General features: G+C 36.1%; 1 protein-coding gene and 1 pseudogene across 2 annotated transcripts in view; one reads left to right on the top strand and one right to left on the bottom strand.

Annotated features, from left to right (window-relative positions):
* METTL8 (methyltransferase like 8) overlaps positions 1 to 27588 on the bottom strand; it is a 73471-nt gene that overhangs the window by 44498 nt on the left and 1385 nt on the right. For both annotated transcript variants that reach the window (XM_012725882.1, XM_012725874.1), the window contains exon 2: positions 2766 to 2824. The gene's annotated coding sequence lies outside the window, so the exon portion shown is untranslated. The remainder of the gene's footprint in view (positions 1 to 2765; positions 2825 to 27588) is intronic.
* LOC101619115 lies at positions 80 to 893 on the top strand (annotated as a pseudogene).

The raw sequence follows: 27588 nt of genomic DNA, 5'->3' as shown, positions 1-27588 counted from the left end.
GACGCAACAGGCTGGTCAATGGGCCTACAGCGGCCATACGTTACTGGTGGCCCAGTACTACAAACTCTCCAAACCCAGTATGCAGGGCTCTGGCACTGCCATGAACTCTGAAGCCGTACAGATCCATAATAAAGGACATTTCCAGAGTGGAATACAAGTCAAAAGTGGACAAAATAAAGCATTTTTGCAACCTGTGAAAAGTGTTAACAAGTCAGAAAAATCCAAATACAATCCACTTTTGGGAAAAGTATTTTATATTGATTTACCTTTTGTCACCATGTCTGAAAAACTGAAAACAATGAAAAAGAACCGCTCAAGAAAGCAAGCACTTCTGTAAGGGATGTAGGGGAAAGAGTAATGACACACAAAAAGCAAGCCACACAGACTCAAAAACTCCTTTGTAAAGGTAGCAGATGTAAGCCAACTTTACAGCCCATTTTATTATCAGCTGACCAACATGACTTTCATAAATTACTCTATTTAGAAGCCCACTAGTCCATTTGGTATAGGTAAGTCATGTATGTTTCAAAAGCAAACCTAGGTTAAACTAAGAATCCATGCAAATGGTGATAAATGCGGTGGAATTCCCATTCAAATCCATTGAAAGACAGGAAGAAAAAAGGAACACTGTGAATGTTGCTTACAGAAATATGAAGATCTTGAAAATCATCTTCTAAGTAAAGAGGAAACTTTGTACAGAGTAGTCATATTCAAATTGTTGATGACATCATATCTAACTTAGTTTCTGACTTTGTAAAATAAGAAAGGGATGAACCCAAAGTAAAAAAAAAAAGCAGTAAAAATACAATACTGAATTCTTTTCTCCTATTACAGCAAGTATCTTGAAAAAGTCTACACTAAATGAAAAGCTAGAATTACAACATTATTCTTAAAAGAGTTTCCTATATAAAAAGACCTGAACAAAAGTTCATATTTAGTTCAGAACCTGTTCTGTCCCCCTTTAGGTGAACTGAGTGGACCCAATGAGAAAACATCTACCAAAATTTTACACAGCTACCTCCATGAAAATTTTATGGTGACTACTACACCTGAGAGGAGAATGAACAGCAATGTAAAAAATATATAATAATAAAAAAAGAATAGGTGCTAAAGTTAACTGAGAAATAAAAATATTATTAGGAGGAAATAAAAAAGATTTACAAGCAAATGTAGAATTAAATTTTTAAAAAACCAAATTTCTTAGTAACAAAGAAAAAACAGAATTTGTAGTTCATCAGTACAATCTCTGTTGACCTTACTTCAGACTAGTTAAGTCAAGAGTCTTGATTTTCAAAAACCCTACCAAAAATAGTGGTATATGGTATGCTTTCAATATTTAAGATAAGGAAAATTTAAAAAATTTCTTATTTATATTTTTCTCTTCCCCTTCATTTATTGGCTTCTAGACTTAAATATCTTTAAGAACTGAAGCTCAAATTCTTGAAATTTTTATAAATGTGTATAAAAATTCTTAATTTTTTTTTTTGGCCAATTTTGTTTAAGGTCAACTGTTAATATTAACTAGATGATTTTTTTTTTTTTTTGCCAATTTTGCTTACAAAGTCAACTGTAAATATTAACAAAAAGGTTGTATTTTTGTATAAATTGCATATCTGTTACAGAAAAATGTAGAATAAACTTGTGAAATGCCTTTAAAAAACAAATAAAGGCCCTCCCTGGTGGCGCAGCGGGTTAAAGCGCTGCACTGAGAAGCTAAAGCCACTTCCGCATGAGTTCGATTCCCGCCTGCCCCGGAGGAGACCACATGGCGTGGCAGACCTCTCCTGGCCCGCCCGCTGCTCCCCTCAGCAGTGTACTTCGTTGATCTGCCTGTTCTGCTCCCCACTCTGTCTCACTGCCCCTGAGTCTCTGGCCTGTACCCCAGTTCTGTATGTACAAATAAATAAATCTTTAAAAAAAAAAAAAAACAAATAAAAATAACCAAACAAAACACCTTCCTGCAAGAAAAACTGTAGGCTCTGGCTTTATTAGTGACCATGCACTATATATTTTTTTAAAAGATGTATTTATTCATGCAGAACTGGAGTACAGGCCGGAGATGTGAGGGTGAGAGGATTCACCAGAGACAGAGTGGGGAGCAAAACAGGCAGATCGAGGAAGTACACTGGAGGGGAGCAGCGGATGGGTCAGGAGAGGTTTGTCTCGTGTGGTGCTCCTCAGGGCAGGCGGGGATCGGAAGTGGCTTAAGCTTCTCAGTGCAGTGCTTTAACCGCTGCGCCACCAGGGAGGCCCCGACCATGCGATATTTAAGGAAAAGTAATCCCACCTTTACACAGACCCTTTCAGAAAATAAAGAACATTTCTCAATTTGTCTTATGAGGCAACATAACTTGGTAAATAGTACATTTGTACAAAATAAAGATCTGAATATTGGCAACATTGTTAGAATTCCGTTTTCCCACAGACTTAATGCTTCCCACTATAGTTTCAAATTATCAAGATTTATCAGTAATGAAACTTGAGGATATCTAAAAAGGAGAAAGCCTGGGTCAGAGTTTTTAAGGCACATCTTGGTATGCTTTCATTGCTAATGCTGATCCTTTGCTTGAGTTAACTGAGTTCAAAACAGAGAGAATTATGAAGGCAATAGAATTTCCTCAAATCCTTGTTAGGTATTTGAGTTTTATTTACTATTGAAAGCAACTGAAAAAGTCTGTGGTTATGACCCTTCATTCAAACTAATTCTGTTATATGACATTCTAGCCCAGATAATCAAGCAGTTTTTTGTTTGCTTTTTTACTTACTTTGTTGATAGGTTCACACTTTCAGTTCACCACCCTATGGTGGTTCTTCCTCTCTAGGCCTGTCAAAGTAAAAATGAAACAGAATGAGCATGACTTTAGGCCTGCCCCACTAATCACACCAAAGTCTCAGTCTTGAATGGTTAAAGCAATCACTAAAACAGATCCAGAAAGGAATTGAAGTTCAGACTAACAAAGTATCACACTAACAAAGTTCCATTATCAGTAATTTTATTATACTACCAAGTATGGAAGTCCATCATGAAGGGCTGATAGACTCCTACCAGCTCCAGGTGTGCCTATTTTAGAATGCAAAGAACAAATGTATAAAATGACTTGAATTTGGCATATACAGTAGTGCTCCCTTATCCACGGCTTCAGTTACTTGTGGTCAACTGTGATCTGAAAATAATAAAAACTGTAAGATATTTTGAGAAAGAGCAAGCCAGACCACATTCACATAATTTTTTTTTACAGTACTTGTTATAATTGCTTCGTTTTATTATTATTGTTAATCTTGTTGGACCTAATTTATAAACTAAATTTTATCATAGGTATGTAAAGGAAAAAATACAGATTATATAGGGTGTAGTACTACCCATGGTTTCAATCTCAGGAACCTTAGAAGATATCCCCTGTGGATAAAAGAGAACTACTAAAGTATGGCAAGCCACAGAGAAGATGGATTTAATACTTGTCAGCTTTCTGTGTCTACCACTGCTATATGTTGTAATTGTAGAACAAGCCTTGGCACAGAAGGATGACTTTGGGCTGAGATTGCTGTTCTATCTTCCGCCAAATTTTGCTTTGCCAGATGCTTTGCTTTCCACTAAAATGGAACCCTTTTACAATGCTCTGCCTTATTATATCAGAAAATTATAACATATTCTACCAGGACAAGTAAAAATATGTAAGAATATTTCATGTTATAAACATGATTGTTTCTTAATTACAATTTTTTGTAGAATATTAGTTTTAAGTACTTTTGAAATAACAAAGATGATTTTAGTCAGAGGAAATAATTCATGCTATATTTTGCAAATTAAATTCTTTGAGGAAGGAAAGCATCTTTACATGAAAGTACCTTTCATGTAAATCTCAATTTTAAAAAAGTTAAGTACACCATGGTAAGGCCTTATTCTAAGCACTTTACATATATTAACTATTTAAGCTCCAATTCACTATCAAGGAGTACTCTTTTCATACTCAATTCACAGAGGGAAAAAAAACCCACACAGTATGAATTAAAGTAACATATTTAAGGTCACCTAACCAATAACTAGTGGAACTTCAATATGAACTTGAGCAGTCTAAATGGAAAACCCATGTTCTACTTCTTTTAAAAACAGCTTTATTATTCACTTATTTCCAATTAACCCAGTTGTGCTTTACTTCTGATTACCACTTGTGCAACCTATAACTGGAACGGCTAATTTGTTTTAATTTACTTGTAGTCAAGAATGCTTTCTCTCCTTCACCTCTCAGGTATGCTGCTTCTCTTGGGCTTTAATGAGTATCAAGGAATGCCACTGGGAGGCCGATTTAGGTGAGGATAGTTACCCTCTTTCCAGAACTCAAACCTCAAGACTCAGGCCAAGCACTCTTGAAGAACTTCATAATGCAACATTCTAAAATCCAGTTCTTTTCACTGGTCTAGCTTCACACAGCTGTACAAGCCAGGAAGGGTTTCTTACTTCCTTGGCTTTTTAAGATTGATCATAAGATTGCTTTTACATATCTCAATACTACCAGAGAAACACCAAAGAAATAGAGGAAATAGTACTGCTGTTTGTGTGAACCTATAACCATTATCCTTGGAGCACTTAGCTGACTCTAAGCAAAAGCTATTTGTATGGCTCCCTAAGAATGATTTCCAGTTGTCTCAGCTCAATGAATTATCAGAGGAAGGAACTACTGTGAATCATACACTAAGTGCCTACCCTCCATTTAAAAAGTTCATTCTCCTTCTATTTCCCAGATTCTGAGCATCCTTTAAATAAATAAATTAGTGAGACATTCAAATTTTTACCTTTGTAACAATTTAGCTTTCTTGTCAGCTGGGGAGCTGGTACAAAGGTTTCATTCAGAGGAACAAACATCATCTAGATAAAGCTGTACTAAAACTACCTGAGAGGCTAACATTAATGAGAGCAAATTACAGTGCTATTGTACTGTTTTGGAAAGAGAAAGCCAACAGGTAAGAAACACTTAAGTATCAACTACACTGCCACAAATACCAAAGCTTCAATTAACCCTGGCAATTTCAGAGAACTCCGAGGGTGACCATCTGTGAGGCAAACAGCTTAGGCAACTCATACATCTTGTTTTAATCTTTCTCTGGATGATTATAATTTCAGGGTATAAATAAGGTTATTAGCAAGAACAGAACAACAACAATAATTACAGTAAGTATTTGCAGAGCACTTTGATCATACTGTGACGTCAGTCACTGCAGCTTCAAAATGGGAATCTCATGCTGTTTGTTCTCCATGACCACCCTTAAAGGTGGTCACACCACAGACTCACTCAAACTAAAGAAGCCACTGGGACTCATGAATTTTTTTAAGGGATTTCATGTAAACCCATCTCAATGCTGTCTCAGTCCAAAATATCTTAATGGGTACACTATTCTAGAAATCAAATTTGTCTCTAAAAATAGTATGCTAGACAAAAATGATATATTTTAAAATTATTTTTAAAATTTATTTATGCATACAAGAACTGGGGTACTGGCCATAAGTGTGGGGGGTGAGAGACAGAGTTGGGGAGCAGAACAGTCAGATGTACTGAAATACACTGCTGAGGGAAGCAGCAGGTGGGCCAGGAGATGTCTGCCATGTCATGTGGGTCACCTCCCAGGCTGGGGATTGAACTCATGCTGCAGTGGCTGCAGATGGCTGTGCTTTAACCCACTGCACCACCAAGAAGGATCCCAAAATGGTATTTCATTCATCCACCTGGCATTTGATATTGTGTTATAATAACTTATGGAGGCATTACTCAGATTTGGTTGGCTGGTAAAGGGTATTAAGTTACATTCATACTTTATGTACAATCAGTCCTTTTAAGTTCTAATAAAAAACTGACATGGACAAGACTAATAGTGTTCTACCCTTAATGAGGCTTCTGTTTTCCTATTCATTGCAAAAAGCTCTACCTCTAGGTACAATGAGCTTGTACCTGTATGCAGGATTTACACTAATGTATCAATAAAAGATATCCTGGCACAAACTGGAATAGTACAAAAAGTTCAATTCATAAGTGAATGCTAGGTATAAAAAATATAATGTACAACATTAGTGAATAAAAATGTCCAAGTGAATATATTTCCATAATTCAAAAGAATGTATGATTCAAGTAAGCAGAGATCATAGCATTGTGTAAATCCAATTTTAAAGAACAATTAGTTGTAATTTACCAAATAAAAAAAAGGACAAGGAAAATCAGGTAAAATGTTGATTCCCATACCGTTAGAGGCATAGCACAGTCAGAAAAAGGTAGAGAAGAAAAGGTGAAATTTACAGAAAATGTACAGTCTCTACATAAGAGACAAGCCTATATATGCAACAATAAAGAATGCTATAAAGTTGTGAACCAGGTGGTCAGAGGATGTTAGATTCCTCATAAGATACACCGGGGTTTTCTTCCTGTAAGCCAGATGATGCTCCCACTGGGATCCTTTTCTCCTCTGGTCTTGGAGAGACTTCTTGCCCTGGTCTTTAGTCTAGCCCCACGCCTTTAACCCAATTGGAAAAAGATCCCTGATTTCATTGTGGCAGTTGTGACTATGGAGTCTAACTCCAACAACTGTTTTAGTAAAAAGATGAATCTTACTCAAAATTTACCTTTCAGATTCTCTTGCAGCTGGAAAGACATTTCCCCATCTTCTGGCTGATAGAAATATGCTAAAAAGCTAATGTCTTGTCTCTAAAGAAGGGGCTGTCAGAGGGCAGTTTGCTGGTACCGACTCTCCTTTTCCTGTGATGTTGTGTTAATAGGAGCAAAGGGTCTTGCTCTTGATGGCATCACTGGACAGATAAGCCAATGACAGTTACCACCTATCTTTGGATATTTGCTAGAATAAAAAAAATATATTTATTTTAGCCACTATTAAGTTTTCCATACAAGAGGATTCTAAAATAAGATCCATTACGACAAGTCTTGGGAATCCAGGAACAAAACCATTTGGTATATGCCTTCAGAGTCCTGACACAATGTGTGTAGCAGAGGTAGGCATGTGTGATGTTAGTGCAGTGAAGTAACTCCACAGTGGATGCTGCTGTGACTGCAAGCAACAGTCAATCCAGCTTCGATATAAGGGAGTAATAGTTCTTATAACTGTAAATCCATGAGGTGAGATGAGCTAAGGAAGGGAAGGTAAGTACAAAACAACTTTAAGGACTCCACAATATAGTGTCATAAATTTCCCAGTTGGTAGCTGGAAAAGAATTCAGGCAGCTAGCAGGCTTTAGAGATGTAGATTTAGGAGCCATGTCACTGGTTTACAGGTGATGGTTGAAACCATGATGAATTGACTTTAAAAAGAGAGAGAGAGAGAACTCATGGCAATACAACATTTAGGACACATGAAGAAGAAAAGGAGACAGTTTATGAGATCAAATACTAATGGATTATCACAATACGTTAAGCTAACAGGAAATCATTTGGTTTTGGAAACACAAATGAATGATGACCTTTATCAAAGTGAGCAGAATGCTGTGCCCAAAATGCCTGACAAATCATTAAATCCATGGGGTAAGGAAGTAGTGAATGTAAATGACTCTAAGAGACAATGGAGAGGAAAAGAGAAAATTCACTTAGGATCACTTCAGTGAAAGTCACAAACCTGCTAATCTGCAGAGAAACTTGAGGATTGTAGAATGAGAGAAAATTCAATGTTTGGGAAAAAAAACAAGACTAAAGATATTGGAAAGATATGAAATGTTGACAAATAAGGTTCATGAAGTGAAGGAAGGGAGGGAAAATAAGTACATAGGAAAAAAAAATTAGCCATGTAAGATGTCAACTATAATTTTGGTTGCATGAGAACAGGTAAGTTTGTAGTGGATGGCAAGATGTTAAGAGAATCCCTTCCCAGTGCTCTTTTCTTGATGCTACAAGGTATAGGACTTAGAAAAGGAGAATTAAAAAAAAAAAAAAAGGAAGGGGAGGAAACTAACAACATGTAAGTAAAAGACTATCAGAAAACATTTGCAACATCTGATGTTGCAACTCATGTGAGCAATCATTTAAGTTGCCTCCTGAGTACTCACTCCCCACTCCCAATAGCTCATGGATTTGCGATCTAGTTTACAGAGGACCTAGTTGAAGCCAGAGGCAGACTATATAATTTATACTATGCTAATCAGCACATTCTAATCAATCACAAGTGAATGATTCACAAGTGATCATGTGGTTAAACATGTCCAACAGAGAGTGCATCTTAAGTTGACTGGTAGAGATTTGGGGACAAAGGTAATTCTCATACCTGTTAGACTGCTAAGAGGAAGCATGAAGTCCTTAAGCTGTTCTATGGTATATTACTCAGTTCAGAATGCCTCCACAAAATGGAATAAACTGGATGGCTTAAACAAGAGAAATTTATTTTCTCACAGTCCTGGAATCTAGAAATCCAAGGTGCCATGGTTGACTTGTAGACAGGTGGCTTTGTATAGTATTCTAACACACTGTAGGATGTGGAGAGAACAAACTCAGGTATCTCTTTCACTTCTGATAAGGACACATTCTTATGACCTCATAAGGATTTGATCCCATACTTACTGCCTCAGTTAACTTTTATTAGCCCCAGAAAGGTCCTTTCTCCACATACAGTTACTTGGGGTTGTGGGCTTCAAAATATGGATTTTGAACACAGTTCTGTTTAAAATAAAAGCTATCTTGGAGCCATGAGTGAGCCTGTTCTTGGGATGGCAAGGAACAAATATGGATGAAGTCAACTCTGAGGAAGGAAAGTTCAGAAAATAAAAAGGAGTGAGTTCCCATTGTTAAGTAGTTGGATTAAATTTCATCGATAGTGCTGAGAAAACTGTACCACCACGTGCAAAAGCACAAAACTAGACCACTGCCTCATACCATGCAAAAAATCATCTCAAAATGGATAAAAGAACTGAACTTACAACCTGAAACCATAAAATACATAGAAGAAGACATAGGTAAAACACTACAAAACATACATCTCAGTAACATCTTTAAAGAATCATCTCCTAAAGCAAAGAAAATGAAGGAAAAAGATAAGCAGTTGGGACTACATCAAATCAAAAAGCTTCTGTAAAGCAAGAGAAATATGAACCAAAACTAAGAGATACCCTACTGATTGGAAGAAAATTTTTGTACTGCACACAACTGATAAGGGATTGATTACAGAGACATACCAAGAACTCACATGACTCAGAAAAACAAAGTAAATAATCCAGTAGAAAAACAGGCAGTAGAACTCAAGACACTTCTCAAAATATGAAAAAATGTTCAACATCCCTCATAATCAGGGCAATGCAAATCAAAATCACAATGAGATAACACCTCATACCAGTGAGATAGCACATACTAAAACACTAGCAACAAATGTTGGCGAGGATGTGGCCAAAAAGGAACTCTCCTACACTGATGGTAGGAGTACAAACTAGCCCAACCACTATAGAAAATTGTGAGGAGGTTCCTCAGATTACTAAAAATGGAGCTGCCACTTGACCCAGCAATTCCACTTCTAGGGGGTCTACCCAAAGGACACAAAAATGTTAATTCAAAAGGATAACATGTACCCTATGTTTATTGTAGCACTATTGATAACAGGTAAGACTTGAGAACATGCCAAAAATAGATGACTGGATCAAGAAGATGTGCTACACATCCACAATGGAATACTATTCACCGCCCCCCCTCCCCCGCCCAAAGTTAATCTAATGCCCTTGCAGCAACATGGATGGAATCAAAAGGGATTATGCTCAGTGAAATAAGTCAGAAAGAAAAAGAAAAATATTGAATGGTTTCACTTATAAGAGGGATATAGGAAAACCAAATAATGGATCAGGGGGAAAAGTAATAACAATTTAAAAAACAATACAACAAACTAGACAAAAAATAATCAGACAACTACAAATCAAAGATATTCTGCAGGGAACGGGAAGAGGGAAGGGAGAAGGTACAAAACACAGGTGGGAAGAGCACAAGAGACTAAGTTGATGGTGCATGAGTGAATTGGTGGTATAAATTCTATGGGAACTACACCCGATGTAAAGTATATACAAATAAAGAAATTAAACATATAAAATAAATAAATAAATAAATTTGAAACCAGTCCTGCCTCTGGCCATTTTTTTTAAAGTCATTACATTACATTTAGTTAATATATTTCTTTATAAAAAAAAACTTAAGCAGTAAATGATAAGTAATGGAACTAAATGGTTAACTAAGCTATTGTAACTTTTCCTTCATCTCTGTCAGGGCACTTGATCCATTCCAAAGTCAAAAACTGGACTGAAGCTAATTTGTACTTTTCATAATCTACTTTCTGCTTCTGGCTTACCTTCTTGGCACATTACATCAACATGTTAATTGTAAAGTTTTATTGTAGGGGATTTAACCACTGAATTTCTTCTTTTATGTTGTGCTTATGTGAATCCCTTGATAAAGGTCCCATTTTCCTTGGATAATGTGTAGTTATATGAGTTCTTTTTAAATGTACAGATATTTTGCTATAAAATTGTGCAGTTTTTTATGGTTTTTACACTTCTCCTTAATTCCTAAGTCTCTAGATAATACTGTAAATATTGTTTAAAAATGCATCAGCTTGTGCTACACAATCTGAATGTTATTTTTAACTTACAGTTTTGTTGCTTTTTTAAATATATATTTAACCATAAGGACAGTTTAGGGATCAGTTACATTTTACTTTAGCATACCAATTTACAGATATACTTCAAAACTGCCACCTGAGCACATATTCATAAATATGTCCCTTAAAAAGAACATGCTAAGATTTTGTCTGTTTGTAACAGGGTCCACCCTGTTACATGTTGACTCTTCATTTTGATGAAAAACAAATTTAAACATAAGATACAACACAAACGGTTGGTCCTTTACTATAAGCAACTGTTTTCCAAAGCTCCTTATTATTGAGCATGTTAAAATAATTGCCTATGTATGGCCCTCCTTGGTGGCGCAGCGGGTTAAAGCACTGCACTAAGAAGCTTAAGCCAATTCCTCATGAGTTCGATTCCCACCTTCCCCGGAGGAGATCCACATAGTGTGGCAGACCTCTCCTGACCGGCCCGCTGCTCCCCTCAGCAGTGTGCTTCGTCCATCTGCCTGTTCTACTCCCCACTCTGTCTCTGGTGTATCCTCTCACCCTCTGCATCTCTGGCGTGTATCCCAGTTCTGTATGAATAAATAAATCTTAAAAAAATAATCATAATTGCCTATTTATTAATCTACAAATAGACAATAATATTGGCATGTTCTTTTGTCTATTAATGGTCCCGCTTCTTAACAATATCAGAAATATTTTATAAAAGCAGTTCATGTTACTTTTCTGGTCTTTTCAAGGCATATGAACAAATAAACTATTTACTACTCTCCTATTTAAAAAAAAAAAGTTTAAGCAGTCTGAGTTTTCTGTTATTTGCAAAAGTCACATAATCTATGCAGTAGTTATGTGATTTCCTCTACAACTTGACAGTCTGGGAATAAGAAATTTGGTTTTATCTATATTAGGCCTGTCCAAGTTGGCAGTACAGAAAGGAGTGGTAATTTAGGGTTGTGGAACTAAAGGGTTAAGGAATGATCAATGGCCAGGAAGTAGCCCCCCACTTAACTAGAAATAAAGGAAAGGAGGAGAAAGGCCAAAGGTGTGAAAAGTAGTTTTAATAGAAACAAGGAGAAAGGAAGACAGATAGAAGGTACTGGCAGGTTATTAATTAGGCCTTCTGAGTTTGTTAATAGTTACATCAAAATAATAGTAAGAAAATGTTGCTTTGAATGAAACGCTCTTAGAGTGTGGTTAAAACTGCAAAGCCATAAACACCTATGCAGGAGAAACATTTCAGTATGGATTACTATTCACTACCTCATTTTAAATTTCTAAACGTCATTATAATGGACCTGTATCCCTAGCTCAAGAACAATCCCCCCAGTTGACATATTCACTACTTTGGGTTTGTCAAACTAAACTCCTAAGACAATTTTTAAAATTGAGTTTTCATTATGATAGTAATCTAAAGATAAAATCAAGAAGAACAAACATATAACTCTTTTATTTCATAGCCTGTGTTTGTATTTTTGATCTAGCTGGCACTAGCTGCACAGATACAATATGGAAGTGATACACCTGAGTATACAGCACACTGTAAAAACAATCTCTAGTATTTTGACTTGAAAGAAGTGCCAAAGGAATCAAGAAGATACAACACACAAAAGTACCGATAGACTAAAGTCAAAAGAACCTGTGTGATGATATCAACACCTTGTCTGTAATAAGGGCTGGAACTGTTTTGATAAATCATCAGCAATCCATAGTATTATGATATAAATATGAATTTTATTGGCTTTGTTGGGAGTGAACAAAGATTTACTGAGAAGGACTGAATTAGGGTGGTAAAGAATTTTGCCTTGCATCCAAGCTTGATAAAGTGGTAGTAAACTGACCTTGCATCCTGGGTGGCACTAGCTGAAGGTGATAGTGAACTGGGCCTCACATCAAGGACACAGTGATGAGTCACCCCCTTTGGAATCTGAATTTAGAATCTACATGAGACCCTTTCCCCTTATTGAATTGGCAGTAGCTGCGGACCCCACTCTAGGGGTTCTGTCTCAGCTGCTGTCTCGGAGCAATAAACTCTGCTTGCTCAGCCTTTCTGCCTCCCGCCTTCCTTTCTTGCGGTGGTCACAGAAGTTGGGACAAAACAGGCTTTATGGTTGTAGATCTACTTATTTTGATGTTAACGTTGAATAAGAGTTCTACACAGACGTTTATACCTAGATTTTTGTTAACAATATAATCAAAATACTTTGTCAACCCAGAGCTCAGAGAATTTTTTCCTAAGTGGACAAATTTACATGGTTCCATCATTGAGAAATACAGTACTTAGAGATTCTGTTTCAGAGAATTCTAGTCTTATTCTTTAATAGCTGAAATATCCCTACGTAGGCTGATTCATCCTAATTTTCTCTGGGAAGCAATTTCAGGTGAGGTGAGAAAGACTATGGATTTAGTTGAATCCAGGCTTACTACCACAAAACCTGTGGCACCAAGCTGTTAATCTCAATTTCCTCAGTAGAAGGTGGCTAATAAGATTATTTCAAAATATAGGAAGGTTACAGGATATGACCCATATAGTGTATCTGTAGCATAGAAGTGTCCAATAAGCTTTAGCTGCTATTACTATTGTTATCATTACCATGGCTCTTATAATTTTCACAGGGCTTTCAGAAAACCAGCGAATTAAGTCTTCCACTATGCTTTTTAGTTTAAACACTGTAAGGTAGTTCCAACTTTCCAAAAGGCAAAAGACTAACTTACCAATGAAATGGGGTGGCAGAGTAGAAAGTGCTGAGTGAAAATAGAGTAAGTCTCAAGTTCAAGTCCTGGTACTTCCACCTATTAATCATGATTTTAGGGAAAGTCCCTTACGCTACCCAGGTCCATAGACTTATATGTAAAATGGAGGTAATTCCTGAACCACAAAGTTCTTACAAAGAACATAAACTATATAGCAGTTCATAATTATAAAGTAAAGTTATTAATCAGCTAATTACATATTAATGGCATCCCTTAGAGCTTAAAAATTAAAAAAAGTCATACAGTAAAATAATTAGGAACAAGATTTCCATCTCTCATTGCCCAGTATTCAGCTGCTAAGTTGGTCAGTCAAATAAGACAAGCCAAACAGAAAGTATTAAGCAATTCTTTCACTTATTTCAATAGTGCAATCATTAGGCCAACATTAAGCCAACACCATCTCCCTAGTGTTCCATTTTTCCCTCTTGATATAGCTCTACTATGGGTCAAGTGAACACAACATATAGAGCCCTGAAAAAAAAAAAAAAAAGGTTCTGCCTTCTTATGGATTCCTCTCATATAAGTGGTCACAGTGGAAAAAGTGTCTCAGCAGAGATTCCCAGTAAGGATTCTTCTTCATTACTTAGCCCAGAGGCATCTGGGCTAAGAATGCAAATATACACATAAGCTGTCCAAGGGAACCTTCACTACAATCCTTTCAGAATACAATGCACTATGTAGTAATTCTGGTGTGAGTATGGCAGCTTCAACTCATGAGGCCTTCCAGGAAGGAAGGCTTATGAATTGTCAAGGTCAAGTCTGAAAGATCATACATTGGATTCTGAGCTAGAGCGGACTCCTCAAGCAGAGGAAAAAAGAATATGATCTTCTTTTTTTTACTTAATATATAATAAACCTTATTCCAAGAAATTATATAAACTAAAAAATAAATTTATAATGATATTTTAAAACAATGAATAATGCCACAGCAAGCTACTTAAAAATTGAAAATATTAATTATATTCTTAACCTTCCAAGAACCACATCATATATAAAACTTTAGTCATTTTCAGCTATTATAAAATGTCTTGTTTCTAAGATCATTTGCAAATTAGCTGCCAACACCTCAAAACCACATCTTCTATAGTGATGTTTTAAATGATGATTAGGATGCTAAGCTAATCCTACATGCATTTTAAATCCATAATGTGGATGAAAAGAAATATGCCCATTTTAGATGATCTTATAAAGCTGATAAATATCACTTACCCAATCAGCTGAAACACTGCCAATCCATACTGCCTAGGGGAACTTGAGTCTTATTTAATTAAAAAAAAAAAAATCTGACTAAATATGATTCCTTTAAAACAATAACACATAAAGTCTATCAACTATCTCTTTACCACCTGATATCATAAGTATATATACAAAGTAATGCTACTTAACTAAAAGAAGGCATATATCAAAGTAAGTGTTGACCCCTCAAGTAAGTGACTTTAAGAGATTGCTATTTATTCCAATAATAGACATCTCTGAAATTCCATTTTCAGGTAATGTCCTTATTGTTTCTTTTTCATAACACCAGTGGTGGCAAACTCTTTGCTTTAGGATCAACTTTAGAGTAAGTTGTTTTTGTTGTCATAAATGTACAGATTTCCAACATATTCATATTCATTGAAATAAAGCTTCTATTACATTGTTTCCTTAAACAATGTGAAAACAGTCATACCTCATAAGTCAAGTTCACATGGTATATACTGTACTGCCACAAATGATAGTACACTTTGTGCTAATTCTTTTTAAGAAACCAAAACTAATCTGGAGATGTGAGCTATACAGATGGGAGAAAAGATTCCTTTTATGATTGCAATAAAAAATATTAATATGAAGTATCTAGGAATAAACTTATCCAGAAGTTCATAGTACTGATAAAAGCTAAACAATTCTACAAGGAGACAAGGAAAATAATCTTATAAATAGGAAGACAGTATATGGGTTTCTGGAGCTGAAGATTCAATATTGTAAAAACTAATTCTTGTCAAAATCATCTACAAAATTAATTGTAATAAAAATTCCAAAAATGTTTTTGAGGAACTTTAATAAGTAATTTAACAGTTCATCTGGAAGAATAAAAATGCAAGAAGTGCTAGGAAAATACTGGATGGAAATGAGTAATGCTGGTTGTGGTAGGATAGATTTAAGGTTAAAGAGGGATAGAGGACATGCTTATCATTTTAGAAATTACAATACACTATAAAGCAAGTATGTCTTGCCCATGTATATAATGCCAGGTTATACAGTCAAAAGAGAGGAACAAAATAAGAAAGTCCAAAAACTAAACAAAATATATTTAAGAATTCTATTGTAGTCAAGTTAGATTTCAATTAAGTGGGCTAAAGCTGGCCTATTCAAATAAATGTGTTAAATAAATAGGCTGTCTATTTGAAAAAATTAAGTTACATTCCTACTCTAAAAGTAAAATAAAATCCAGATAAACTTTTTTTTTTTTTAAAGATTTATTTATTTATTTGTACAGAACTGGGGTACAGGCCAGAGATGCGGAAGGTGAGAGAATTCACCAGAGACAGAGCGGGGAGCAGAACAGGCAGATCGACAAAGTACACTGCTGAGGGGAGCAGCGGGCGGGTCAGGAGAGGTCTGCCACGCCATGTGGTCGCCTCCGGGGCAGGCGGGAATCGAACTCATGAGGAAGTGGCTTTAGATTCTCAGTGCTGTGCTTTAACCCGCTGCGCCACCAGGGAGGGCCCAGATAAACTTTTTAATGTGCAAAAAAACTTAACAGGCCTAGAAAAAATATATATTAATACCTATGCAAAGTAGGATACAAAACATTCTTTTGAACATGATGCTAAAATCATGAAGTATAAAAAGAAAGTAAAAGACATAGGCAGGAGAGGGTCCTTCTTGATGGCAATGGGTTAAAGCACAGCACTATGAAGCTATTGAAATCACAGCAGCACGAGTTTGATCCCTGGCCAGGGAGGTGACTCACATGGTGCGGCAGACCTCTCCTGTCAGGCCCGATGCTCCTCTCAGCAGTGTACTGCATCAATGATCCCCACTCTGTCTCTGGTGAATCCTCTCACCAACCCCCACCCCACATCTCTGGCCTGTACCACAGCTCTGTGTGTATAAATAGATAAATCTTTATAAATAAATAAAAGACACTGGTGAAAATACTACAATGTATTAATGTTAGTAGTCCATAAGGAATACTTAAAAATTAATGTGACCTGAGTAGAAGTTATGATGCCATCAACAAATATTCAAAAAGAAATGCAAATGACCACTAAACATTTAAAAATGTTCATTTATAATAAAGATTTTGGGGGATGATTTTGACTCTAAGTTATAGAAATCTCTATAATAAGAGAATAATATCATCTTTTGTAACTGGAATTCCATGAAGTTGAAGTTTCGGCTATGCATTCATATATTCATTTCTATAATGTCATCAAGAATCCAGGTTTCTGCCAGCTTTCCATCTTACTCTTCACAGTATCACCTTTATCACAGTTACAAAATGGATACAGCAGTTCTGGGTATCACGCTGACATGTCAACATCCAAAGAAAGAAAAGGGCCACCTCCTTCTATCTCCTTTTAAGGATAAGGAAATGTTCTCTTAAGCTCCTCATCAGTCTTGTTTTCAGATTTTACTGGACAGAATTGGGTCCAGTAAACTAGTCTTTTGTCAAGAGAATGGTTTCCTAGGTTTACCTTCGAGCAGAGGGTCTCAGAGTGTTGACCAGGGACCCCAGGCACTTCTATGGCATTTTAAGGGGACCTGTAAAACGTCAGAATTATTTTCATAGTACTAGCAACATATTACTGGCCTTTTATTTTTTCAGTACTGTGAGAATGTTTACACTAACAGCACACAAGCTGTGGTGGATAACACTGCTGGTACCTTAGTCTGATCAAGAAAGTGGTATTATACTGGACTTGAGGTCATGGTTTTCTTCACCAATGGTGCATTAACAGAAGGGAAAAAAAACAAGCCAATTTCACTCAAGCATGTCTACTTTTCTACTTTTTACTACAGGCATTTTCTCAAAAACAAACCTGTAATCCTGTGAGGAATCAACTGGTACTGTTTGTTGCCACTAATAAAATTGAAGTTTTTAAGCAAAAAAACAGAATTCTAGAAAACCTGTGTTTACCATAAGCTTAACAATTTTTGAATATTTAAACACTGCTCTGATGAGAATAAGGCAGTTTTTGATATTGTATAACTAAATATGTCAACATTTGGAAGACCTATAAAACTCAGTGAACCAATATTTTTTGGATGATCAACACACACTATCACAAAATCATGCATGGGAAAAAAGGATCAATTTAAAGTGCAAGCAAACCAATGGATTTTAATGTAACAGAGTATGAAAAGTTCACTGATATGGTTTCAAACATTATATTGCAAGTAACCTTTAAGAAACTATCACTTATTGAAATTTGGTGCAGTGTCAAGGAGAATATCCACACATACCTAAAAAGTCTATTAAAGTACATTTTCCATTTCTAAGTACTTATATACGTATCTCTGTGAAATCAGATTTCCTTCATATATTCCAATCAGAACTATACATCATAACAAATATAATGAAGTTAAAGTTAATATAAGAATATAGTTATCTTGGCCTTCCCTGGTGGTGCAGTGGGTTTAAGCACAGCGCTAAGAAGCTAAAGCCACTTCAGCATGAGTTCAATACAGCCTGCCCCGGAGGTGACCACATGGTATGGCAGACCTCTTCTGGCCCGCCCGCTGCTGCTCCCCTCAGCAGTGTACTTCCTCAGTCGGCCTGTTCTGCTCCCCACTCTGTCTCTGGTGAATCCTCTCACCACCCCTCCACCTCTGGTCTGTACCCCAGCTCTGTATGTATAAATAAATAAATCTTTAAAAAAAAAAAAAGAATATAGTTATCTTATCTTAGGCCCAATAGACTTATAACATGTAAAACCATGCCACTCTTCTTACTAATTTTTTTAAAAAATGAGTTTTATAAAAATGGTATTGTTATTATATAATTGGCTTATTATTGTTAACAGATAAATGTTTTAATTTTTTCTTAGGTTAACTTCCAATACAGTAAATACTATTAACTATTAGCTATAAACCACCTAAGCAAAAGTTCCTGGGGGACCTTTATAATTTTATAATTTTTTAGTGTCAAGGGGTCTTGAAGGGGTCTTGGAAATCACTGCTGTAGATTAATTTTCGGGATGAATGGAGAGTGGAAAGCCCAACCATTTTTGTTGTTGTTGTTGTTAAATATGCATACAGAACTGGGATACAGGCCAGAGGTGCAGGGGTGGCGAGAGGATTCACCAGAGACAGAGTGGGGAGCAGAACAGGAGGATCAACGAAGTACACTGCTGAGGGGAGCAGCTGGCGTGTCAGGAGAGGTCTGCAGCGCCATGTGGTCACCTCAGGGGCAGGTTTCAAACTCATGCGGAAGTGGCTTTAGCTTCTTACTGCTGTGCTTTTACCCTCTGCGCCACCAGGGAGGGCCCTTGTTTTGTTTTTTTGAATAGTGTGATAACGGCCTCCCTTTGTAGCACAAGGAATTATAACTCAGCACTATGAAGCTATTAGCACCCACTGCAACATGAGTTCAATTCCTGGCCAGGGAACTAACATACCTGGCACAACAGACCTCTTCTGACTCGTCAACTGTTGCCCTCAAAAGTGTATTTTAGTAGATCTACTGTTCTGCTCCCAACTGTCTTTTGTGAATCCTATCACCTGCCCACCCCTGCACCTCTGGTCTTGTATGCATAAATAAAATAAATCTTTAAAAATAAATAGTGTGACAGCTTACTCACTATCATTTTAACAAAAGCAAAACACTGTCTATGAACAGAACAAGTATCCTCCTACACTGTGAGGGAGACTGCACTGACAGACTTCACTGGAGGGAACTCTGGCAATACATTTAGAAATTTTAAAAAGAAGAAATCTGGTGGAAAATTTCATCTACAAATATATCTGTAGAATATAATCAGAAGAATATACATTAAGATTCTGTCATGACATTTGTTGGTACATTGAACTAAAAACTGCAAATAATTCTAAATGCCTTTAGAAAGTTGACTGTCTATCCTCATAAAAATTTTGTAGCCACTTAAAATGTTGCTAAAAGCCAAACTTACTGAAATGAAGACCCTGTTTCATAGGTGGAGGGAAAAATCAGGTACTATAAAAGAATATGTTATGATCTATTTTTTAAGTTTTCTATATGCAGAGCAATAAATGTACATATGTAGAGAAAAAGTCCAGAAGAATTTACAATAGTTATTTCTGATTGAACTGTTCAAGAAGAACCTTATATTTTCTTTTATTTTTTAAGATTTATTTATGCATACATGAACTGGGGTACAGGCCAGAGATATGAAAGGATTCACTAGAGACAGAGTGGGGAACAGAACAAGAGGACTGACTGAAACTCACTGCTGAGGGGAGCAGGGGGCAAGACAGGAGAGATCTGTTGTGCCATGTAGGTCACTTCCTTAGCCTGGGATCAAATTCATGCTGCTGTGGATTGCTTCATATTGCTGAACTTAAACTCCTTGCATCACCAGGGAGGCCCCTATTTTCTTCTTAATATGTCTCAAAATGGTTTTTCTTTTTAAGTTAACTCAAATTATCTTCACAATTGGAAAATAATAAAATTACATCACTAAATATATAAATTCAATATAACATTCATAGATCGAACAATCACACTTGGGGGGGATGGTGATGAGGATGATGGTATGCGCAATAATGACCACAATACTAGAACGGTTTCAAAAGTTTTCTTGTGTTAAGTTACCCATTTACATGGAGAAAAAGATGCCACAGAATCTCTAAGGCCTAGTGAACAGGACTCAGAGAGGAAGCTGTGGCTCTGGACCCTGCACCCAAGACCCTAGCACCGTAGACCAGAGGAAGACTAAAAGACTCCAACTTGTTAGGTCAAGTAAGAGAGACAATTGCAAATGCTGAGAAGACGGAAATAAGGAATTCTGAAAGGAAAGCAATTATTGGAAAAGGTAAAGGAGACAGTAGAAACAGACAAATAACCCACACAAGATGCCAAATGCCAGTGATTCAGAAACTTTGCATTCACCAATTACAGCAGAATAGTATTTGCTACACTGCTACTGATATTATGGCTGCTTCCATTTGGTAACTGTGATGTGCCAGAGCCTTTTCTTTTGTAGTTCATGCTAGTCTGCAGGCAGTGAACAGAGGGGGCGCCTAGTAAGTGTGCACAGCCGGGTTCCTGGGGTAGCTTGTGCACCCTCTGCTGGTCAGTTTCACACCAGGCTAAGAGGGTGTGTGCAGTGTTCCAAGGAGACAACTTCCCAAATCACAAAGAAATTATTTCCTTTACCTGCCACCTAAAAGATAATTCCAGATTAAAATAACACCGTTTTAATGCCCAAGAAAAATATCATAAAAAAGTCTTGTGAGAAAATACACCATCAAAGGCATTTTAAATTCAAATGATTTCACCTTAATAAATAAGGTATGCAGATGATTATAACACTTAATATGACTAAAGCTCTGTTTTACTCTGCTTGAAAACCTATCACAGTAACATATATATATATATATGTACATTTTACAACTTATAAAAATGCTGTCACATTCATTTTTCATTACTAGTCCTCACAACAACCTTATAAGAAAGGGAGGAAGACATGACAAACATTTATGTTAGAATTTTATAGATGTGGAACTGAGTCTTCAAACAGGTTATGTGATTCACCTTGATTATACATCTGCAAAAACCCATGTTCCAAGCAGTTCACATTTTACTCAGTAAACAATTCTACCTGAGCTGCTGATCTATAAGGAGTTTTCTAAAGATACAGCATGTATTTTAGGCAGAGGAGTAAAAGGCCTAAACATGTTTCTGTAATACATTCCATTTTTGTTTCAAGCATTGCCATTGTTTAGAACTTGAACCTTTAATCTGAGGTATATGCACTGTAGGAAATGCTACATCCTAAAAGACAGAGGTTAACAAAGGAAGTGGTGCTCTTAATAAGGAATCTACTTGAAAACTAAATAAAGATAACTTCAGAATTTCTATGTGGCCTGTCTATGCCCATAAAAAGTAGATCCTGTCAGGCTTGGTGGCTTTAGATGAGGTACGACATAAACAAAGTAAGACACTGGGGTCAGGAGTCCTCAAGTACTGATCCTGTTTTCTCTTGAATTTTTATAATCTTAACGCTTACCCCCTTCATAAACAAAGTATTATGGACACTTTTGTTGGACTGTCAATTGAAAAATCAGAATGCTGAAAGAGAAAAAGTCAGTGAAATTCAGCACTCAAACTAAAGGGCAGATATAAGCAAAGTATTAATGATAAATAAGAATCAAACAATTATATAGTGTTTGCTATGTGTCAGGCATTATTCTAAGTGCTTCGCATACATTAAACTCATTTAATTCTCCCAAAACCCATTTAACAGATAAGTATACTGAGACAAAGAGAGGTTAGGTAATTTGAGTTACTTAAGGTAGCTAGGTTGGAACAGCTAAATGGTAAGGCAAGCCTGGTACCTGAGTTCATCTTTTTAACCAAATGTAATGTTGCCTCTACACAATAGCATCTACCACATTCTTGTTGCACTTAAAATTTGGGCCCTCCCTGGTGGTGCAACAGGTTAGGATGGAGCACTGCAAGCTGGCCACAGCAGCTTCAGTGGGAGTTCAATCCCCAGGCCCAGAGGTGATCCACTTGGCGTGGCAGACCTCTCCTGTCTCCCCACTGCTCCCCTCAGCAGTGTACTCCGTAGGTCTGCCTGTTTGATTCCCTGCTCTGTCTCTGATGAATCCTCTCACTGCTCCTGCATCTCTGGTCTGTACCCTAGTTCTGTATGAATAAATAAATAAATCTAAAAAAAAAGTAGTAAAATTTTATAAATTTTAGATTAAAGAAGTTAGAATTCTTGGCCCTCCTTGGTGTTGCAGCAGATTAAAGCACAGCCCAAAGAAGCTAAAGCCACTTCAGCATGAGTTAGATCCTGCCCCAGGAGGTGATCCACATCCCACGGCAGACCTCTCCTGACCTGCCCGCTGCTCCCCTCAGCAGTGTACTTTGTTAAATCTACTTGTTCTGCTCCCCACTCTGTCTCTAGTGAATCCTCTCACTGCTCCTGCACCGCTGGCCTATACCCTAGACCTGTATGCATAAATAAATAAACCTTTTTTAAAAAAGTTAGAATTCTGATTTGTCTGATGTTAGTTTCCCCTATTATTAAAATTGTGCATTAGTTTATTTGTTGAAATCAATAAGCTAATATTAATACATTAAAATAAACTTAAGCCCATACTTTATTCAGATTTCCTTCATTTCTTGCCCTAATGTCTGTTCTAGGAAGGCATCCAGGGTTATCATAGTACATTTAGTCATCAAGTATCTTTAGGCTACTTTTTGGCTCTGACAATTTCTTAGACTTCCTTTGGTTTTTGAAGGCCTTGACAGTTTTCAGGAATACTAATCAGTTATGATGCCATTTTTATCACACCACATTTCGGGTGCCTGATATGAACATGACTTACCACCACTGATTAACCTTCATCATTGGCTAAGACCATGATTCACAGGTTTCACCACTGTAAAGTTAATTCCCCCCTTTTCCTTACCATATTCTTTGGAAAGAAGTCACTATGCAAAGTTCACACTTATGGAGTAGGCAGTCAGGCTCAACCTCACTAACAGTTGAGTATCTACATAACTTATGTGGGAAAGTTATCTCTTCTCATCGATTTATTTATTCAATTGTTTTGTTTTTATCAGTATGAATTCATATATATATACATACATATATATACACATATATACACACACATTATTTTTTAAATACTGGGTTATACCATTATTTTATTCAGTGTTTGAACCATTCTTGCTTTGGTCATTAAGAGTTCTTTTAGTTGACTCCTCTATCCTGTTGTGTTTCTATTTTTGAACACTTACTTTCTAAAAAGTGTTGCAAAATCATCTTTTGTGTTCCTTGTCCCAGTCCTAGAACCTCCACAGAATGTTCATGCCTTTTATAAGAATGGTGTGTTCTTTGCTCTAAATTGCTCTTGTTCCTAGGTACTTTAAACTGACAAACCAAGGAAAGATATGTGGGTATACTAAACCATGCACATATCCCTATCTTCGTAATTGTTTCTCTACATATCCACTTGTTCTATAGTAAGCTAAACTAGATTTTATACTAATGTCTCCAACTCAAATATATCAACACATGGATTATTCTAAACATTCCTTCTTGCTTGGCCATTACCTCTCACTCCAACAGTAAGATACCTGGTTCTAATCATCCACCATTCACTAATTAGTTTTTCAATTCTAGTACACCCGTACACGGTTTCAAAAGTGTCAACCCATATCTTTATGGGAAATTTTATCAACCAGAGTACTGTGCTTACATACAACTCCTAATGCCCTTAGTCTTACAGTTTCATTTTCAAAGTTACGTAGGTCAGCACCTTTTACCTGGCCATTTCATTGAGGTCACTGCACACAGCTGTAATAGTTAGCTTCTTTTGTTGCAGTCTGTATTCCATCTTGGAATCCTTCCCTTCAAAATTTTTTAAAATTTGCATACATTTAGGTTTACTCTTTGTGTATGCTGTCAGTATCCACCATTAAAATAGCATATGAAACAGTTTCACCATGCTTTAAAAAAAAAAAGTCCTTTGTGCTACCTAATCAACTCTATCCCCTCCCCAAATTCCCAATTTCTGTCACATTTCCTAACAAAGATTGTATTCTACATCACTGCATCTCATTCTTTCCTCTTACAACAACATGTTCATAGTTATAAACTCATGATTTTCACTTCAATCCTGAGTGTTCCCTCTTAGATGCCTGAATGAAATTTAGAATAAGTGGCTTGGTCAAGCTCTCATTAAGTGGTAGTACTAGCACTACAACTCATGCCTTTGACTCCTGGAATGATGTTCTTTCCACTAAACAATTCTGCTTTCCTATTCTCAGGAGAGAGGAGTGGTTTTGCAGAGACAAGAAAACTAAAAGACAAGACGGTTATACATTGCATTAATGGAAGCTTTTACACTAAAAATATGGTAGAGTAGAACTCTAGTACTGATAATTTGGTGAACCCGATATTTCAGAAATCTTTCTGCCATAAAACACTCCCAAAAGATTGAATAAATACATTTTAAAAAAAAATTTCTGAGCCAGAAAATAAAAGAGAAAGCCTCAGAGACCAGAGAATTGAGGGAGTACTGATGCCAGCAGCTGTCCAAATCCCACAATAGTTAGAACACAAAAACACATCACAAAAGTTTATCTAAATAAACTCAAGTTTGCTCTAACATTAGAAAATATGCTTATATAATTTATGGCATTTTCAGATAAAAGGGAAAATTATGATCACTTCAGGTACAGAAACAGTATTTAACAAAATACAATACCCACTTGTGATTTAAATCAAATAAATAAAACTTGAAGCAAATATGGGACAAAAGAAAAATTTATTAACCTGATAAAGGGTAACTACCTAAAACCTATAATATTACCCACTAGAAAAACCCCCCAAGCTCTACAATGACAACTATTACTATTAAAGAAAAAAAGCTTGGTAAAATTGTTAAATAAAATATCAATATATAAAAAGACCACTGGATTTTTCAATACCAGCAAAAATACAGTTAGAAAATTTACTTTAAAACTGTATCATTTACAGGCCCTCTCTGGTGGTGCAGCGAGTTAAAGCACAGCTCTAAGAAGCTAAAGCCACTTTAGCATGAGTTCCATCCCTGCTGGCCCCGGAGGTGATCCACATGGCACGGCAGACCTCTTTGAATAAATATTTTTTAACATAAGATGAATAATTTTCAAACTTTACCATTTATCATTTAAACCTAAATCTTTTTGGATTGTACACATACATGAATATATTACATATCTAGACTGAATTACTACAATTACCTGCTAACTGGACTCCCTATTTCACTTTATTTTTAATGCTACACACAACTATCTCTAGTAATTTTTCCATCACAGCACCATGGTCCCACATGTTCCAAATGCTGCCTACTTCTAGAACTTCTCCTCTTCTCTCCTGTCCCAGCTCAGAACCAATTCCAAGTCCTTAGCATTAAAGTTTATAATGCTAATGTGTACATGTAATACAATCTAGACATTTCATTGACACTGCATGATGAGTAATCCCTATTTTCCACTTGTTCTAGTGAGTTTGGGAGTGTTAACTTGTGTTCTGTTTTACTATACTTTCACTTGAATCATTTCTTCATCCTAAATATCTATAACATCAGAAGTCCTATCACGACTACTTCCAAACTATATCTTGAATCTGTTGACTTCTTGCCATCTCTCTTGCTACAAGGCTAATCCAAATATTATTATCTCTTAACCTGAACCAATGAATGCAACAGCCACTTGTATCCTTGTTGTCACTCCTGCCCTCCTCCCCCTAGACAGTCACCATACTGTCTGACAGTTTTAGAATAAGCTAGGGTTGTTACTGCCTTACGGATGCTTCATTTGAGCATCCTGGACTATTAACCTTTGTTTTTTGCAATTCAACTTATTCTCATCATTCAGAGATTGCTCAAAGTCCACTCTTCAGAGAGGCTTTTTAACTAACTCTGGCTAAGCTTCTACCCCCAAACATGCGCTATCTTGCAAATCACCGTTTTAACTTCTTCATGCCAATTATTTTCTGAGTCTTATGTCTAATATATGTATTTATTGTCATTTAGGAATCTTGACTATACTGTTCACCGCCATGCCTTCCGCCAAAATAGTTGTCAGCACATTGTACATGAAAATAATTACATGTTGAACAAACGACCTCTTGTGAGCTTGGTTCAAATCTACCTCTGAACAAATGTTTCAGTTTAGAAATGTGAGTGTTTCACACATTTATTTATTCAGCTATACTATGCTTCTTTAAACAAAAAACAATTACTGAATTCATGTCTCCTCTTCCTCACTTTAAAAATAGCATGACAAAGATAGTTAAGTATTCTGTAAGCGTGACAAAGACAAAAATTGAAGGGGAAAAAAAAATGAATGTCCCAAGTTGAGAAGTCATCTCCAAATCCTAAATTGGGAAAATCTGTTCATATCACTGCATCTTGAACAAATAGAAACTCTACTTTATAGGTAAAGCCATTAAGGATTTAAGTTTTTTGTAGGTTGTCCTTTTATTATTATAGATCCCTATTGATTTAAAGATTAAAGGGAGACAATTTGCATCTACGTTAAATGTTCTTAGTTGCTAATAATAAATTCTATACAAACATCTTGTCTAGAGAAGTCCATTCAACATACATATACATCTTTCATACATTTCCCAAAATGTAGTTAATGCACATATATGTTGGATGAATGGACGATTATAAAATCAATACATAGGGAAGACAGACTAATGAAAATTCTAATATAGGCTACATTTGTCTCCAGAGTAACATGTTAGATGACAAAAGGCTATGACAAAGGTGGAAAGATTGAAGGGGAATGTCTTGAGCTAAATAAGAAAAAGAAATGAGGAGAACTCCAGACAAGAAAAATACGAAGTGTAAAGACACACTGAATTGAGTAAGTGGGCATCATGTCAGCACTACAGATCAAATATAAAGGAAAAAGAGATGAGTTTGAAAATGTGGGCAAGATACAGATAATAAAGTCCTCTGTATACTACTCTAAGGAATTCAGATTCTGTCCTATAAAACAACTATAAAGATTCTTAGGGATTCTTACATGTTACTTCAAGGTTATGAAATTTCTTTGGAAGAAAATTAATTATTATTATTCAATTTTAAAACTCTTAAAAAATTAACAGAAGTGTACTCAGTATCATTTCAATGACCACATCTTAATTGATTACTATCACAATATTTCAGTTCACATATTTGTATTTAGGTGTGCATTAGCAAAAAAAAAGTAGAGACAACATTATGTAATAATATCATTTGTCAAGGAAGCTAAGTGAAATCATGAGACACAGAGAAAGGAAGATTTTGCAGTGGCTTAAGTAAAGAAATGAGACGACTGAATAATCTCTCAAAAAGGACAAAATGGGCAGGCCTTTCTATAAAAAAATTAAGACTACCAAAAGCAGTAACCATGCTTTTGCTTTTAAATTATCAGGTTGAAAAATGAAAATAATGTAGAATCCAATAAAAATAGTCTCATTTGAATCTACTGGTTTTATAGTTTTGCTCCTTAAAATATAAATGAATGTTACAGTTGTATAAAAGATACAACCTGGGGGGTTTGTAGTTTATGTT

Source organism: Condylura cristata, unplaced genomic scaffold, assembly GCF_000260355.1.
Source record: "Condylura cristata isolate star-nosed mole 26May11 unplaced genomic scaffold, ConCri1.0 scaffold00002, whole genome shotgun sequence".
Classification (NCBI taxonomy): domain Eukaryota; kingdom Metazoa; phylum Chordata; class Mammalia; order Eulipotyphla; family Talpidae; genus Condylura; species Condylura cristata.
Note: the sequence above shows the minus strand (reverse complement) of the source record. Positions and strands in the feature narration are given on the sequence as shown.